This window comes from Triturus cristatus, chromosome 2_2 (assembly GCF_964204655.1).
Source record: "Triturus cristatus chromosome 2_2, aTriCri1.1, whole genome shotgun sequence".
Lineage (NCBI taxonomy): Eukaryota > Metazoa > Chordata > Amphibia > Caudata > Salamandridae > Triturus > Triturus cristatus.
This window is the reverse complement of record NC_140582.1, coordinates 1,001,389,665-1,001,397,084: the sequence shown is the minus strand read 5'-3', so window position 1 is coordinate 1,001,397,084 and position 7,420 is coordinate 1,001,389,665. Positions and strand designations below refer to the sequence as shown.

Genomic DNA, 7,420 nt, shown 5'->3' with positions numbered 1-7,420 from the left:
CCAATCTGCACCAACCTGGTGAAATACTCGAAAGAACTTTTTTGCAAGCACACACGCTTGACGAACTGCATTCACCATAATGCTTAGGGGCGAACTTGCTGGGAGGTGAAGCAGTGTGATCCCACATTTGTTTCCTGTTTAAAAGGCTCCCTTGAGCCATTTGAGCTGACGAGCTTGTGGAGAGGCACCTGCGCTCCTTGTGAGGTACAGTGACCCAAGAATACTTTGGCAGCCTTCTCAGCAAACCCAAATATTTGAAGTGCCTAATCTCTACTGATGACGGATAATAATCCAGAAACACGTGTATAGAGATGGCCAGCAACAATCTGCACCAACCTGGTGAAATACTCGAAAGAACTTTTTTGCAAGTACACACACTTGGCGAACTGCATTCACCATAATGCTTAGGGGCGAACCTGCTGGGAGGTGAAGCAGTGTGATCCCACATTTGTTTCCTGTTTAAAAGGCTCTCCCGAGCCATTTGAGCTGACAAGCTTGTGGAGAGGCACCTGCGCGCTTTGAGAGGTACTATGACCTGAGAATACTTTGGCAGCCTTCTCAGCAACCCCAACTATTGGAAATGCCTAATTTCTACTGATGACGGATAATAATCCAGAAACACGTGTATAGAGATGGCCAGCACCAATCTGCACCAACCTGGTGAAATACTTGAAAGAACTTTTTTGCAAGTACACACGTTTGGCGATCTGCATTCACCATAATGCTTTGGGGCAAACCTGCTGGGAGGTGAAGCAGTGTGATCCCACATTTGTCTCCTGTTTAAAAGACTCCCTCGAGCCATTTGAGCTGACGAGCTCGTGGAGAGGCACCTGCGCGCCTTGAGAGGTACTTTGACCCGAACTGCATTCACCATAATGCTTAGGGGCGAACCTGCTGGGAGGTGAAGCAGTGTGATCCCACGTTTGTTTTCAGGAAATCCATTCATATTTCAACTTGAATCAGCATGAGGCACATCTGCAAGCTGAGCTGGGCACCGACCAAAGTCGCATAGGAAAGAGGTGATTGGGATGCCAGTCTGTGCAACAGTTTTCCAGTGCAGGATCTTTCTCTCGCTACAGCTTTTTGTTTTAGAAGTATGCTTACAATTCAGTTCTGAGTAGTGCCGCAACGTCATTGTGTCCAATGTGGCACTTGTGTACATATTTATGAATAAATATATAGGAAACAATTCGTAGGAAAGTGAGGTAATATACAAACATGAGAAAAACTTTATAACCCCATTGACCAAGTATGACCACAGAAAGACCTAATTTCTATTCATTTCTTTATTTCTTGTTGTTTTATTTTTTTGCAAATAGAAAATCATTTCATTTTTGTCAGTACTCTTATATTTCAAAAACTTGTACTATTTTCACTGTACATTCCCCTAAGTCTTTCTTTACAAACATTTACTGTTATAAATATTATGTCACTGCATATTTGGTCAAACAAATGCATTACAATTTACATTCAAACAAAACAAAAAAAAGGGGGTGATTATTGAACATGGCTATTCGGTCTACGCGCGTTTCGGCGTTCCGCCTTCCTTAGGTAGCCATAAATTCTTAACTCCTATAACATAATAAGAAGAAACAAACTATAATTGTTTCTATATACCAAAACATTCAAGTGCACATTTAAAAAAAGATATTTTCCTCCTTTATACAAATCCTATTCATATATACAATTCTATACATATTATTTACAAAACATATAGACAAAAAACACAGTCCATCTCCAATCACGCTATTAAGTCCAAACTATTTTATAGGTCATAGCACTTGATAGGCTGCGAAATTCTCTGCATACCATTATTTGTATCCAGAGAGCTCCTACACAGCAGGTGTACACAAAAGTTAATTTAAAAAAACTGCCTACCTTATTATTGTCAATCTAGCATTAAAAATTTGGGTTTGTGGATACGAGCTGAAAATATACTGCAGAATCTTTTCTTTTGCGCTAACTCATCACAATCCTTTCCAGCAGGTCTGTAAACAGAGAAACCGACCAACTATATTGAATATTCCTGACCTTTTCATATACAAAGTAACTACACCAGCAATACGGGTTAACTTAATTCATATCCTCTTGCTACATTTGTAGCCGCAATAGCGTGCTACCATTGTTACCTTTGTTTTACATATTCCAGGTTTCGAGTTGGATGAATGCAGATCCTCCCTACTTCATTAAGATATCCTATTGCTTCGTTTTATGGGTGGGTGTATCTGTATTTAGCTGGATCCAAACGAGTGTTTTAGGCAAACACGAACCAAGAGGCTCAAACAGATCTAAGAAAGACGGAGATAAACAGCAAACAATGTGGATAAAACCTTACTGGGGTGAGACCCATGATAGCTGGCTCTATAAATGGGGTGCTTGTGCACTTACTAGTGAACGCTAGCGTGTTCCGAGTATCCGTCGTCTAATCGTTTCCACCGATTTCGCAGCGTGTAAATCAACACCCGCTTTTCAAAGATATGGAGACGCCATCTAAAGGAAAGCGCATCTCATTAATGCTACTTTTAAACGAGGTAAAACCGGACATGGTTACTGCTGCACTATATAGAGAGCGCATCGTCCCCTCCTACTCACCGGGTAACATTACTTCTTCTTCCGTTCAGATTCAGCATGAAAAGTCGAGGTAGAAACGAGACTAGCCATTGAAGAATTCTATATATGTCCTAAACTCTTTGCTCATTGGTCCAATTTTATCGACATGCTTCTGAAGCCTCCAATGGCATGCACCCAGAAATGTATGCCATTCATTTCGTTAAAGACATATACACGACAACAATATCTTGTGTGCCGATCCTTCATATTAGACAGTCAGCAGATATTATCGGACTAAGAAATACAGCGCATTCACTGCTGTACTAACAGATATATAAATTTTTGGGTTTAAAGAAATTAGTAACCCTAACCTTAGTATACTGACAACAAGTAAGTAACAGAAGTATGGAGCCCCTGTCCAATGTGGCACTTGTGTACATAGAAATCCAACGTGAGAACCAGGAAGCAGAGAACCAGACAGCCGTAGACCCTGAAAAGGGGTTAAGAGTTCCAACACTACTGCTTCAAAATGCTGTTACCGAATAGAACCCGGACCCCCCCAGAGCAACCCCATTCCACCCATTGAGTACCCACAAACCATTCACTACTCCAAAGTGTGGGAAAATTAGGCCATGTTTAATACAACAAGATATTCATAAACATGACAATCAATAACATTGATAACTTTCCAGGTTATAAATTCATTCAAACCATATTTAATGATTCCAAGCGTTCTGAATTCATAACCCAATATTCTGGTCCCTCATATCCTCCAGCACTAAGGGGCCTCCAGGCTCGCATCCCCAACGATTGAGAACCACGCAAGGCGCAACCCACCTGCGTCCTTGAGTGGTGAGCCCCCCAGCCCTTGGTCCTTATCCGTCTATTTCCGGGGGGCCCACCCCTCGCCACCAGGCTGCCAAAGGAGGCTCGTGTGACCTGTCGCCCTTGCCTCTCCAGCAGCCGGTGTCCCCATTCTCCCTGCGGAGAGTTTACCGTCTCTCCCCTCAGTGCTGGCCTCGGGAGTATGCCAGCAGGCCTCCCGTTGTCCTAAAAGTCACAGCTCTGTGACCCCTTTTCCGCCACTAGGGTGACCAGGGCCCACAGGTCCTTCACCCTCCCCACCAAAGAACAAGTTTTGCACAAATGACCAAATCCCCCTGATCCACATGTCCGTGCCAATGTCTGATAAGTGGACGCCGTCGTGGTGAAACATCCGGTCCCCAGTTATTAGTCTGTGTGGAATATGACACAAGCGGCCCGGACCTGAGCACAACTTGGCCAACTCCCTGTTGAGGCGTCTCACCGATACATTCAAGGCCTGGTATCTGACCCCCTCTGACCAAATCCGGCGGGGGATCATGCATGACCACGCTATCCGGGCCCGTGGGAATGTTCACCCCAGCCAGGCAAATTCGGTCAATAAGTCCTCTCTTACTGCCATGTGACCCAATTTCACCATGTAATTTCCTCCCAGGTGTAAGATGATTAGATCCGGGGATGGATGTCCCTCGCGTTCTCGTGTCTCCTCGAGCAGTGGACGCAACTGCCGGATTCGCACACCGCCGACGCCTCGCCATACAAATGATGTCCTCTTTAACCCCGCTGGTTTTCCACTGGCTTCTGCCGCAGCCGGACCGTGGCGCGCCGCACGAATGAGTGTCCCAACACCCAGATTACTTTCTTTGCCATACTAATAGCAAGGGAGAAGAAAACAATGTCAGCGTGGTCCACTCTAAATACTGAATTTCAATTCACAGAAACTCAGGCCGCACATAGCGCTTAAAACAGGCTGATGACCAGCGCCCCACTTTCTTAACAGTCTCTGCCGGAAAACCAGCTCCTGCAGCGATCGTTGCCGCCCCTATCCTAAAGGAGTGAGATGAATATCCCTTAAGATCCAACCCTAAGCCGTTCAAAGCCCGTTGAAACACGGCTCTGAACTGGAATTTAGATAGGCAATCCCCCTGCTCATGTATGAACAAAGCCTGCCCCCCCCCCCCCGCTGGGTCGTATTAACCGATAAGCTTCCATATTGGCTATGGGGCAGGCCACATCCCCTGGAGCTGGGGATAAGTGAATTAATGACCCCTTCCCCAACGGGTCAGTCTTGGATCTCCTCAATACCACCTCTAAACCGCTTGAGTCTAATCTTGTGTCCTGCCATTGAAGGCCCCCTGTGTGATTTTTGACGCCCCCACCAATTCGCCCAAGTGGAAAGCCCCATAAAATGCTAGGGAGAAGGCTGCCCTGAATAGTATGCATTCATATTGAGACACGCACATTGACTATAACACCCCCAAGATGTCCCTTAGCAGCTTCACATCCAGAGGCCTCCGCCCGTCTTTCTTTGCCCCTTCCAGCCTAGCCCAGCCTGACAGAGCCCTCCTTACCACAAAAGTAGCCCCAGGGTCCTGCAGCCCTGCCACTTTCGCAAAGAAGCTTATTGCCGTTACGCACGCCCTGGCGTAAGACGCCGGTCTACCCTGATTTCTAAGTGTCATTAAATACTCGCACAGCGTCTCAGTGGAAAAAAGGGGGGACCGGCTTGATAGCCCCGCAAACATCTTGTAAGCTCTGAACTGCTGCTGGTATGTCCGTCTCGTGCTTTCACTCAAGGATGCTCCCACCAGCCCTGCTAATCCGGGACTCCAATCTTCCACAAAGATGCTGGGAACACCGTCATCCGCTTGTCTGCCTGAGGATGATACTTCCTGAACTCCTGCAACTTAAAGCGAGACAAAGCGTCAGTGGCCTGGTTATTCACACCGGGGATATGTGCTGCCTTGAACACCAAATTCAGTTTTAAACAAGCTAGAACCAAATGCTTCAACAATCGCAACACATGCTTACAAGTAGCACCTTGCCTATTGATGGCTTCCACTACTGCCATATTGTCAGACCAAAAGATTACTGTCTTGTTCCTAAAGAAAGGTGCTCAGATTTCCACTGCCACTAATGATTGGGAAAAGCTCCAAGAAGGCTATGTTCCTAGACAAACCGCTCTCATGCCATGCCACTGGCCAATCGCCCCTACACGGCCCCAATATTGCCCCAAAGCCAATGCTACCTGCTGAGTCAGTGAGCAGGCCCAATTCTGAATTGGAAATTGCCGGCTCGGGCCAAATTACCTTTCCATTGAAGTCCCTCAAAAAACTACGCCAAATCCTTAAGTCTTCTTTCACCTCCGCCTGTAACCTCACATGGTGATACTTCTGAGTGAGACCCGCCATGGCTCGAGCAATGGATCTCGATAACGGGCGGCCCATTGGGATGATTCTTAATGCGAAGTTTAACTGTCCCACCAATACCTGAAGTTGATGCAGGGTGACCTTGGGACCTGCTAAGGCAGCGTCTATCGCTTGTGAGAAAGCCCTGACTTTGTCTAACGGCAGCCTGCATTCCCCCGCCACTGTATCTATCTCAATGTCCAAGAAGGACATGCTAGTATCAGGGCCCACCGTCTTCCCAGGGGCCAGCGGCACTCCCATTTCCTCAAACAAAGCTACCAGCTTGCCCAAAGCCTGCCCACAACTCTCCGAAGCAGGGGGGCCCATGATCATGAAATCATCCAAGTAATGCACTATCTCCTTGTGCCCTGTCCTTACTACAAATAACCACTGCAGCATTGTGCTGAACATCTCGAAATATCTGCATGATACTGCGCAGCCCATTGGCATGCACCTGTCATAATAATACCGGAAATCCACTTGGAAACCTAGGAGATGATAGTCTTCTGGGTGCACTGGTAAGAGCCGAAAGGCAGACAACGTCGGTTTTTGCCAGCAAAGCGTTTGGCCCTAGGTCACGCAGCCTCTGTAAGGCCGCATCAAAAGAAGAGTATGTCACCGAGCACAGGGACGGGTCTATGGCGTCATTTACTGATGCACCCTGTGGCGCCAATAAATTGTGTATCATTCTAAATTGACCTGGCTCTTTTTTGGGCACCACCCCCAGGGGTGAGCATACAAACCCAGTCAGTGGCGACGTCCCAAAGGGACCTGCTACACTCCCAGCGCCTTTTCCTTGCGCACCTTAAGCGCCACTACCTCTGGATGCATACGTGCTGACAATAAATGTTTACAATAGTCCACTGGTGGTACCCCCTGCGCTGGGATGCGGAAGCCTACAGAGAACCCCTCATACAAAATTCTGGCTGCCTTCCTGTCAGGGTACTGAGTTAGCCAGAACATCAGTTTCCCTAAATTGACCGGGGTAGGTAACTCATTGTGTAGGGGGAGGCTTGGATTCCCTCCCTTTTTCTTTAGATTTCTTGAGACATTTAATCTCTGGATGGGAGGGGTGGCCGCAGTAAGCGCATGCATGTTTGAACTTGCATGTCCCCGGGGCCCAAGTGCATGTTTTTCGATTAAATGCCCAACATGTCCCTTTTTTCTCACCCGAGCCTCCTTGGGATGTCCGAAAGGGCTGCCTCATGGGAGTCTTATTGTTCACACTTTCCAACCATACATTCACCTCCGTCTGGTCCCAACCCATATCGGTGTCCTCTACCTTGGCCCACCTAAAATCTGTCATAATCTAACCAGGCCACACCCCCATACATGACCTGAGCCTTTAAAATCTTGTTGGCATAGCATATCAGGGGTATAGCCAACTCTGGTTTCTTTTCTAGCATCACAATTGAGAAAACATTGAAACCAAATAGCCAATTGGTAATAGATTCCTCCACCCTTGGTTTCCTCTCTCTGAAGAAACCCTCTTTCCTGTCCTTATCTCTATTGTCCTCTTCCCTCCTCTTTGGCCTAATGAGGGAGAAAATGTCTACAAAGTCACCTTTCCAAATCTTCTCTCTTATGTCCAGCACCACGTGTGCTGCCAATTTACCTCGCTTTGACAAAACCGTTTCCAT

The 7,420-nt window shown here is 46.8% G+C and overlaps 1 pseudogene; it reads right to left on the bottom strand.

Annotated features, from left to right (window-relative positions):
- Positions 1-6,774: 6,774 nt before the first annotated feature.
- LOC146863058 (uncharacterized) lies at positions 6,775-7,420 on the bottom strand (annotated as a pseudogene).